Below are 10,000 nucleotides of genomic sequence, written 5' to 3'. Positions count from 1 at the left end.
CCCTAACCCTGACCCTGACCACAACCCTAACCCTAACCATAACCCTAACCCTAACCCCAAACCCAACACTAAACCTAATCCTAACCCCAACCCTAACCCTAACCCTAGCCCTAACCCCAACCCTAAACCTAACACTAACCCTTACCCTAACCCTGACCCCAACCCGAACCCTAACCCCGATCCTAACCCCAACCCTAACCCTAACCCCAACCCTAACCCCAACCCTAACCCTAACCCTAACCCTAACCCCAACCCTAACCCCGACCCTAAACCTAACCCGAACCCTAACCCTGACCCTGACCACAACCCTAACCCTAACCCTAACCCTAACCACAAACCCAACACTAAACCTAATCCTAACCCCAACCCTAACCCTAACCCTAACCCCAACCCTAACCCTAAACCTAAACCTAACCCCTACCCCAACCCTAACACTACCCTAATCCTAACCATGACCCTAACCCTAACCCTAACCAGAACCCTATCCCTAACCCTAAGCCTAACCATAACTCAACCCTAACCCTAACATTAACCCTAACCCCAAACCTAACCCTAACCCTAACCCCAAACCTAACCCTAACCCTAACACTAACCCTAACCCCTACCCTAACCCTAACCCTAACCCTAAACCTAACCACTACCCTAACCCTAACCCTAACCCCAAACCAAACCCTAACCCCAATCCTAACCCCGACCCTAAACCTAACACGAACCCTAACCCTGACCCTGATCCTAACCCTAACCCTAACACTAACCCTAACCCTAACCCTAACTCAACCCCAACCCTAACCCGAACCCTAACCCTAACCACAACCCAGGCCGTAACCCTAAATCCAACCCAACCCTAACACTAACCCTAACCCCAAACCGAACCCTAACGCTCAGCCTAACACCAACCCTAACCCTAACCCTAACCCCAGCCCAAACTCTAACCCTAACCCTAACCCCTACCCTAACCCTAACCCTAACCCTAAACACTACCCTAACACTAAGCCTAAACCTAACCCTAACCCCAACGCTAACCCCAACCCTAACCCTAACACCAACCCTAACCCTAACCCTAACCCAACCCTAACCCTAACACCAACCCTAACCCTAACCCTAACCCAACCCTAACCCACCCCTAACCCTAACCCTAACCCTAACCTTAACCCTAACCCTAACCCTAACCCTAACACCAACCCTAACCCTCACCCTAACCCTAACCCTGACCCCAACCCTAAACCTAACCCTAACCCTAACCCTACCCCTAACCATAACTCAACCCTAACCCTAACCCTAACCCCAACCCTAACCCTAACCCAGACACTAAAACTAAATCCAACCCTAACCCTAACATTAACCCTAACCCCAAACCTAACCCTAACCCTAACCCTAACCCTAACCACTACCCTAACCCTAACCCTAACCCTAACCTTAACATCAACACTAAACCCAACCCTAACACCAACCCTAACCCTAACCCCAACTCTAAACTTAACCCAACCCTAACCTAACACTAACCCTAACCTCTACCCCAAACCGAACCCTAACCCCGACCCTAACCCTAACCCTAACCCTGACCCTGACCCTGACCCTGACCCTAACCCTATCCCAAACCCTAACCCTAACCCTAACCCTAACCCTAACCCAAACCCCTAACCATAACTCAACCCTAACCCTAACCCTAACCCTAACCCCAACCCTAACCCTAACCCAGACACTAAAACTAAATCCAACCCTAACCCTAACATTAACCCTAACCCCAAACCTAACCCTAACCCTAACCCTAACCCCAAAGCTAACCCTAACCCTAACCCTAACCACTACCCTAACCCTAACCCTAAACCTAACCTTAACGTCAACACTAAACCCAACCCTAACACCAACCCTAACCCTAACCCTAACTCTAAACTTAACCCAACCCTAACCTAACACTAACCCTAACCTCTACCCCAACCCGAACCCTAACCCCGACCCAAACCCTAACCCTAACCCTGACCCTGACCCTGACCCTAACCCGATCCCAAACCCTAACCCTAACCCTAACCACAACCCTATCCCTAACCCTAACCCCAAGCTTATCCCTAACCCTACCCTAACCCCAACCCCAACACTAAACCTAACCCGAACCCCAACACTAACCCTAACCCTACCCCTACCCCAACCCTAACCCAACCCTAACCCTAACCCTAACCCTAACCTTAACCCTAACCCGATCCCCAACCCTAACCCTAACCCTAACCCTAACCCTAACCCCAACCCCAACCTTAAACCTAATCCTAACCCTAACCCCAACCATAAACCTAACACTAACCCTAACCCTAACCCTGACCCCAACCCTAACCCTAACCATAAACCTAACCCTAACCCCAACCCCACCACTAAACCAAATCCTAACCACAAACCCTAACCCTATCCCTAACCCCAACCCAAAACCTAACACTAACCCTTACCCTAACCCTGACCCCAACCGTAACCCTAACCCTAACCCCTACCCCAACCCTAACACAACCCTAACCCTAACCCTAACCCAAACCCTAACCCTACCCCTAACCATAACTCAACCCTAACCCTAACCCCAACCCTAACCCTAACCCAGACCCTAAAACTAAATCCAACCCTAACCCTAACATTAACCCTAACCCCAAACCTAACCCTAACCCTAACCCTAACCCAGACCCTAACCCTAAATCCAAACCTAACCCTAACACTAACCCTAACCCCAAACCTAACCCTAACGCTAAACCTAACCCCAACCCTAACCCTAACCCTAACCCTAACCCTGACCCCAAACCTAACCCTAACCCTAACCCCTACCCTAACCCTAACCCTAACCCTAAACACTACCCTAACACTAAGCCTAAACCTAACCCTAACCCCAACACTAACCCCAACCCTAACCCTAACCCCGACCCTACCCCTAACCCTAACCCTAACCCAAAACCTAACCCTAACCCTAACCCTAACCCTAACCCCAACCCTAACCCTAACCCTACCCTAACCCTAACCCTACCCTAACCCCAACCCCAAGACTAAACCTAACCCGAACCCCAACACTAAACCTAACCCTAACCCTCACCCAACGCTAACCCAACCCTAACCCAACCCTAACCCTAACCCTAACCTTAACCCTAACCATATCCCCAACCCTAACCCTAACCCTAACCCTAACCCCGACCCCAACCTTAAACCTAATACTAACCCTAACCCCAACCATAAACCTAACACTAACCCTAACCCTAACCCTAACCCTGACCCCAACCCTAACCCTAACCATAAGCCTAACCCTAACCCTAACCCCAACCCCATCACGAAACCTAATCCTAACCACAAACCATAACCCTATCCCTAACCCCAACCCTAAACCTAACACTAACCCTTACCCTAAACCTGACCCCAACCGTAACCCTAACCCTAACCCCTACCCCAACCCTAACACAACCGTAACCCTAACCCTAACCCAAACCCTAACCCTACCCCTAACCATAACTCAACCCTAACCCTAACCCTAACCCCAACCCTAACCCTAACCCAGACCCTAAAACTAAATCCAACCCTAACCCTAACATTAACCCTAACCCCAAACCTAACCCTAACCCTAACCCTAACCCCAAACCTAACCCTAACCCTAACCCTAACCCTAACCCCAACCCTAAGCCCGACACTAAACCTAACCCGAACCCTAACCCTGACCCTGACCACAACCCTAACCCTAACCATAACCCTAACCCTAACCCTAACCCTAACCCCAAACCCAACACTAAACCTAATCCTAACCCCAACCCTAACCCTAACCCTAGCCCTAACCCCAACCCTAAACCTAACACTAGCCCTTACCCTAACCCTGACCCCAACCCGAACCCTAACCCCGACACTAACCCCAACCCTAAGCCTAACCCCAACCCTAACCCCAACCCTAACCCTAACCCTAACCCCAACCCTAACCCCGACCCTAAACCTAACCCGAACTCTAACCCTGACCCTGACCACAACCCTAACCCTAACCCTAACCCTAACCCTAACCCTAACCCCAAACCCAACACTAAACCTAATCCTAACCCCAACCCTAACCCTAGCCCTAACCCCAACCCTAAACCTAACACTAACCCTTACCCTAAACCTGACCCCAACCGTAACCCTAACCCTAACCCCTACCCCAACCCTAACACAACCCTAACCCTAACCCTAACCCAAACCCTAACCCTACCCCTAACCATAACTCAACCCTAACCCTAACCCTAACCCCAACCCTAACCCTAACCCAGACCCTAAAACTAAATCCAACCCTAACCCTAACATTAACCCTAACCCCAAACCTAACCCTAACCCTAACCCTAACCCCAAACCTAACCCTAACCCTAACCCTAACCCTAACCACTACCCTAACCCTAACCCTAACCATAACCTTAACGTCAACACTAAACCCAACCCTAACACCAACCCTAACCCTAACCCTAACCCTAAACTTAACCCAACCCTAACCTAACACTAACCCTAACCTCTACCCCAACCCGAACCCTAACCCCGACCCTAACCCTAACCCTAACCCTGACCCTGACCCTGACCCTAACCCTATCCCAAACCCTAACCCTAACCCTAACCACAACCCTATCCCTAACCCTAACCCCAAGCTTATCCCTAACCCTACCCTAACCCCAACCCCAACACTAAACCTAACCCGAACCCCAACACTAACCCTAACCCTACCCCTACCCCAACCCTAACCCAACCCTAACCCTAACCCTAAACTTAACCCTAACCCTATCCTCAACCCTAACCCTAACCCTAACCCTAACCCTAACCCCAACCCCAACCTTAAACCTAATCCTAACCCTAACCCCAACCATAAACCTAACACTAACACTAACCCTACCCTGACCCCAACCCTAACCCTAACCATAAACCTAACCCTAACCCCAACCCCAACACTAAACCAAATCCTAACCACAAACCCTAAACCTATCCCTAACCCCAACCCTAAACCTAACACTAACCCTTACCCTAACCCTGACCCCAACCGTAACCCTAACCCTAACCCCTACCCCAACCCTAACACAACCCTAACCCTAACCCTAACCCAAACCCTAACCCTACCCCTAACCATGACTCAACCCTAACCCTAACCCCAACCCTAACCCTAACCCAGACCCTAAAACTATATCCAACCCTAACCCTAACATTAACCCTAACCCCAAACCTAACCCTAACCCTAACCCTAACCCAGACCCTAACCCTAAATCCAACCCTAACCCTAACACTAACCCTAACCCCAAACCTAACCCTAACGCTAAACATAACCCCAACCCTAACCCTAACCCTATCCCTAACCCTGACCCCAAACCTAACCCTAACCCTAACCCCTACCCTAACCCTAACCCTAACCCTAAACACTACCCTAACACTAAGCCTAAACCTAACCCTAACCCCAACACTAACCCCAACCCTAACCCTAAACCCGACCCTACCCCTACCCCTAACCCTAACCCAAAACCTAACCCTAACCCTAACCCTAACCCTAACCCTAACTCCAACCCTAACCCTAACCCTACCCTAACCCTAACCCTACCCTAACCCCAACCCCAAGACTAAACCTAACCCGAACCCCAACACTAAACCTAACCCTAACCCTAACCCAACCCTAACCCAACCCTAACCCTAACCCTAACCTTAACCCTAACCCTATCCCCAACCCTAACCCTAACCCTAACCCTAACCCCGACCCCAACCTTAAACCTAATACTAACCCTAACCCCAACCACAAACCTAACTCTAACCCTATACCTAACCCTAACCCTGACCCCAACCCTAACCCTAACCATAACCCTAACCCTAACCCCAACCCCAACACGAAACCTAATCCTAACCACAAACCATAACCCTATCCCTAACCCCAACCCTAAACCTAACACTAACCCTTACCCTAAACCTGACCCCAACCGTAACCCTAACCCTAACCCCTACCCCAACCCTAACACAACCCTAACCCTAACCCTAACCCAAACCCTAACCCTACCCCTAACCATAACTCAACCCTAACCCTAACCCTAACCCCAACCCTAACCCTAACCCAGACCCTAAAACTTAATCCAACCCTAACCCTAACATTAACCCTAAACCCAAACCTAACCCTAACCCTAACCCTAACCCCAAACCTAACCCTAACCCTAACCCTAACCCTAACCCTAACCCCAACCCTAACCCCGACACTAAACCTAACCTGAACCCTAACCCTGACCCTGACCACAACCCTAACCCTAACCATAACCCTAACCCTAACCCCAAACCCAACACTAAACCTAATCCTAACCCCAACCCTAACCCTAACCCTAGCCCTAACCCCAACCCTAAACCTAACACTAACCCTTACCCTAACCCTGACCCCAACCCGAACCCTAACCCCGATCCTAACCCCAACCCTAACCCTAACCCCAACCCTAACCCCAACCCTAACCCTAACCCTAACCCTAACCCCAACCCTAACCCCGACCCTAAACCTAACCCGAACCCTAACCCTGACCCTGACCACAACCCTAACCCTAACCCAAACCCTAACCCCAAACCCAACACTAAAGCTAATCCTAACCCCAACCCTAACCCTAACCCTAGCCCTAACCCCAACCCTAAACCTAACACTAACCCTTACCCTAACCCTGACCCCAACCCTAACCCTAACCCTAACCCTACCCCTAACCCTAACCCTATCCCCAACCCTAACCCTAACCCTAAACCTGAGCCCTACCCAAACCGTAACACTAACCTAACCCTAACCCTGCCCCTAAACTTAACCCTAACCACAACCCTAACTCTAACCCTAACCCTAACCCTAACCCCTACCCTAACCCTAACCCTAACCCTAACCCTAAACCTAACCACTACCCTAACCCTAACCCTAACCCTAACACCAACCCTAACCCCAACCCTAACACTAAACTTAACCCAACCCTAACCCTAACACTAACCCTAACCCTAACCCTAACCCTAATCTTAACCCTGACCCTGACGCTGACCCTAACCGTAACCCTAACCCTAACCCTAACCACAACCCTAACCCTATCACTAACACTAACCCTAACCCTAACCCCAACCCGAAACCTAACCCCAACCCTAACCCCGACCCTAAACCTAACCCGAACCCTAACCCTGACCCTGACCCTGACCCTAAACCTAACCCTAACCCTAACCCTAACCCTAACCCTAACTCAACCCTAACCCTAACCCCACCCCTAACCCTAACCCTAACCCAGACCCTAACCCTAAATCCAAGCCGAAACCTAACACTAACCCTAACCCCAAACCTAACCCTAACCCTAAACCTAACCCCAACCCTAACCCTAGCCCCAACCAAAACTCTAACCCTAACCCTAACCCCTACCCTAACCCTAACCCTAACCCTAACCCTAAACACTACCCTAACACTCAGCCTAAACCTAACCCTAACCCCAACACTAACCCCAACCCTAACCCTAACCCCAACCCTAACCCTAAAACTAACCCTAACCCTAACCCAACCCTAACCCTAACCCTAACCCTAACCCTAACCCCAACCCTAACCCTAACCCTAACCCTAACCCTAACCCCAACCCCAACACTAAACCTAACCCGAAACCCAACACTTACCCTAACCCTGACCCTAACCCAACCCTAACCCAACCCTAACCCTAACCCTAACCTTAACCCTAACCCTAACCCCAACCCTAACCCTAACCCTAACCCTAACCCTAACCCTAACCCTAACCCCAACCCCAACCTTAAACCTAATCCTAACCCTAACCCTAACCCCAACCCTAACCCTAACCCTAACCCTAACCCTAACCCTAACCCCAACCCCAACACTAAACCTAACCCGAACCCCAACACTTACCCTAACCCTGACCCTAACCCAACCCTAACCCAACCCTAACCCTATCCCTATCCCTATCCCTATCCCTATCCCTATCCCTAACCCTAACCCTAACCACAACCCTAACCCTAACCCTAACCCTAACCACAAGCTTAACCCTAACCCTAACCCTACCCCTAACCCAGACCCTAACCCTAAATCCAACCCTAACCTTAACCCTAACCCAGACCCTAACCCTTAATCCAACCCTAACCCTAACACTAACCCTAACCACAACCCTAACCCTAACCCTAACCCCAAGCTTAACCCTAACCCTAACCCTAACCCTATCCCTGACCCCAAACCTAACCCTAACCCTAACCCTAACCCCAACCCTAACCCTAACCCCTACCCCAACCCTAACCCTAACCCTAACCCTAACCCTGACCCCAACCCTAACCCTAACCATAACCCTAACCCTTATTCTAACCCCAACCCCAACACTAAACCTAATGCTAACCACAAACCCTAACCCTAACACTAACCCTAACCGTAACCCCAACCCTAAACCTAACACTAACCCTTACCCTAACCCTGACCCCAAACCTAACCCTAACCCTAACCCTAACCCTAACCCTAACCCCAACCCTAACCCTACCCTAACCCTAACCCTAAACTTAACCCAACCCTAACCCTAACACTAACACCAACCATAACCAACCTGAACCGTAACCCCAACCCAAACCGTAACCCCAACCCTAATCCTAACCCTAACCCTAACCCTAACTCAACCCTAACCCTAACCCTAACCCCAACCCTAACCCGAACCCTAACCCAGACCCTAACCCTAAATCCAACCCTAACCCTAACACTAACCCTAACCCCAAACCTAACCCTAACGCTAACCCTAACCCCAACCCTAACCCTAACCCTAACCCTAACCCAAACCCTAACCCTAACCCGAACCCCAACCCTAACCCTATCCCTAAACCTGACCCTAACCCTAAATCCAACCCTAACCCTAACACTAACCCTAACCCCAAACCGAACCCTAACCATATCCCTAACCCTAACCCCAACCCTAACCCTACCCTACCCCTAACCCTAAACTTAACCCAACCCTAACCCTAATACTAACACCAACCCTAACCCAACCCAAACCCTAACCCCAACCCTAACCCCGACCCTAAACCTAACCTGAACCCTAACCCTGACCCTGACCTTAACCCTAACCCTAACCCTAACCCTAACCCTAACCCTTAGTCAACCCTAACCCCAACCCTAACCCCAACCCTAACCCTAACCCTAACCGAGACACTAACCCTAAATCCATCCCTAACCCTAACACTAACCCTAAACCCAAACCTAACCCTAACGATAAGCCTAACCCCAACCCTAACCCTAACCCTAACCCTAACCCGAACCCCAGCCCAAACCCTAACCCTAAGCCTAACCCCTACCCTAACCCTAACCCTAACACTAAACACTACCCTAACACTAAGCCTAAACCTAACCCTAACCCCAACACCAACCCCCACCCTAACCCTAACCCCAACCCTAACCCTAACCCTAACCCTAACCCTAACCCCACCCTAACCCAACCCTAAACCTAACTCTCACCTTAACCCTAACCCTAACCCCAACCCCAACCCTAACCATAACCCTAACCCCAACCCCAACACTAAACCTAATCCTAAACCCAACCCTAACCCTAACCCTAACCCCAACCCTAAACCTAACACTAACCCTTACCCTAACCCTGACCCCAACCCTAACCCCAACCCTAACACAACCCTAACCCTAACCCTAACCCAAACCCTAACCCTACCCCTAACCATAATTCAACCCTAACCCTAACCCCAACCCTAACCCTAACCCAGACCCTAAAACTAAATCCAACCCTAACACTAACATTAACCCTAACCCCAAACCTATCCCTAACCCTAACCCAGACCCTAACCCTAAATCCAAACCTAACCCTAACACTAACCCTATCCCCAAACCTAACCCTAACGCTAAACCTAACCCCAACCCTAACCCTAACCCTAACCCTAACCCTGACCCCAAACCTAACCCTATCCCTAACCCCTACCCTAACCCTAACCCTAACCCTAAACACTACCCTAACACTAAGCCTAAACCTAACCCTAACCCCAACACTAACCCCAACCCTAACCCTAACCCCGACCCTTCCCCTAA

The sequence above is a fragment of the Heloderma suspectum genome, chromosome W (genome assembly GCF_057233095.1).
Source record: "Heloderma suspectum isolate Gila_16-S chromosome W, 16-S_ref, whole genome shotgun sequence".
In the NCBI taxonomy this organism is placed as follows: Eukaryota; Metazoa; Chordata; class Lepidosauria; order Squamata; family Helodermatidae; genus Heloderma; species Heloderma suspectum.
Note: the sequence above shows the minus strand (reverse complement) of the source record.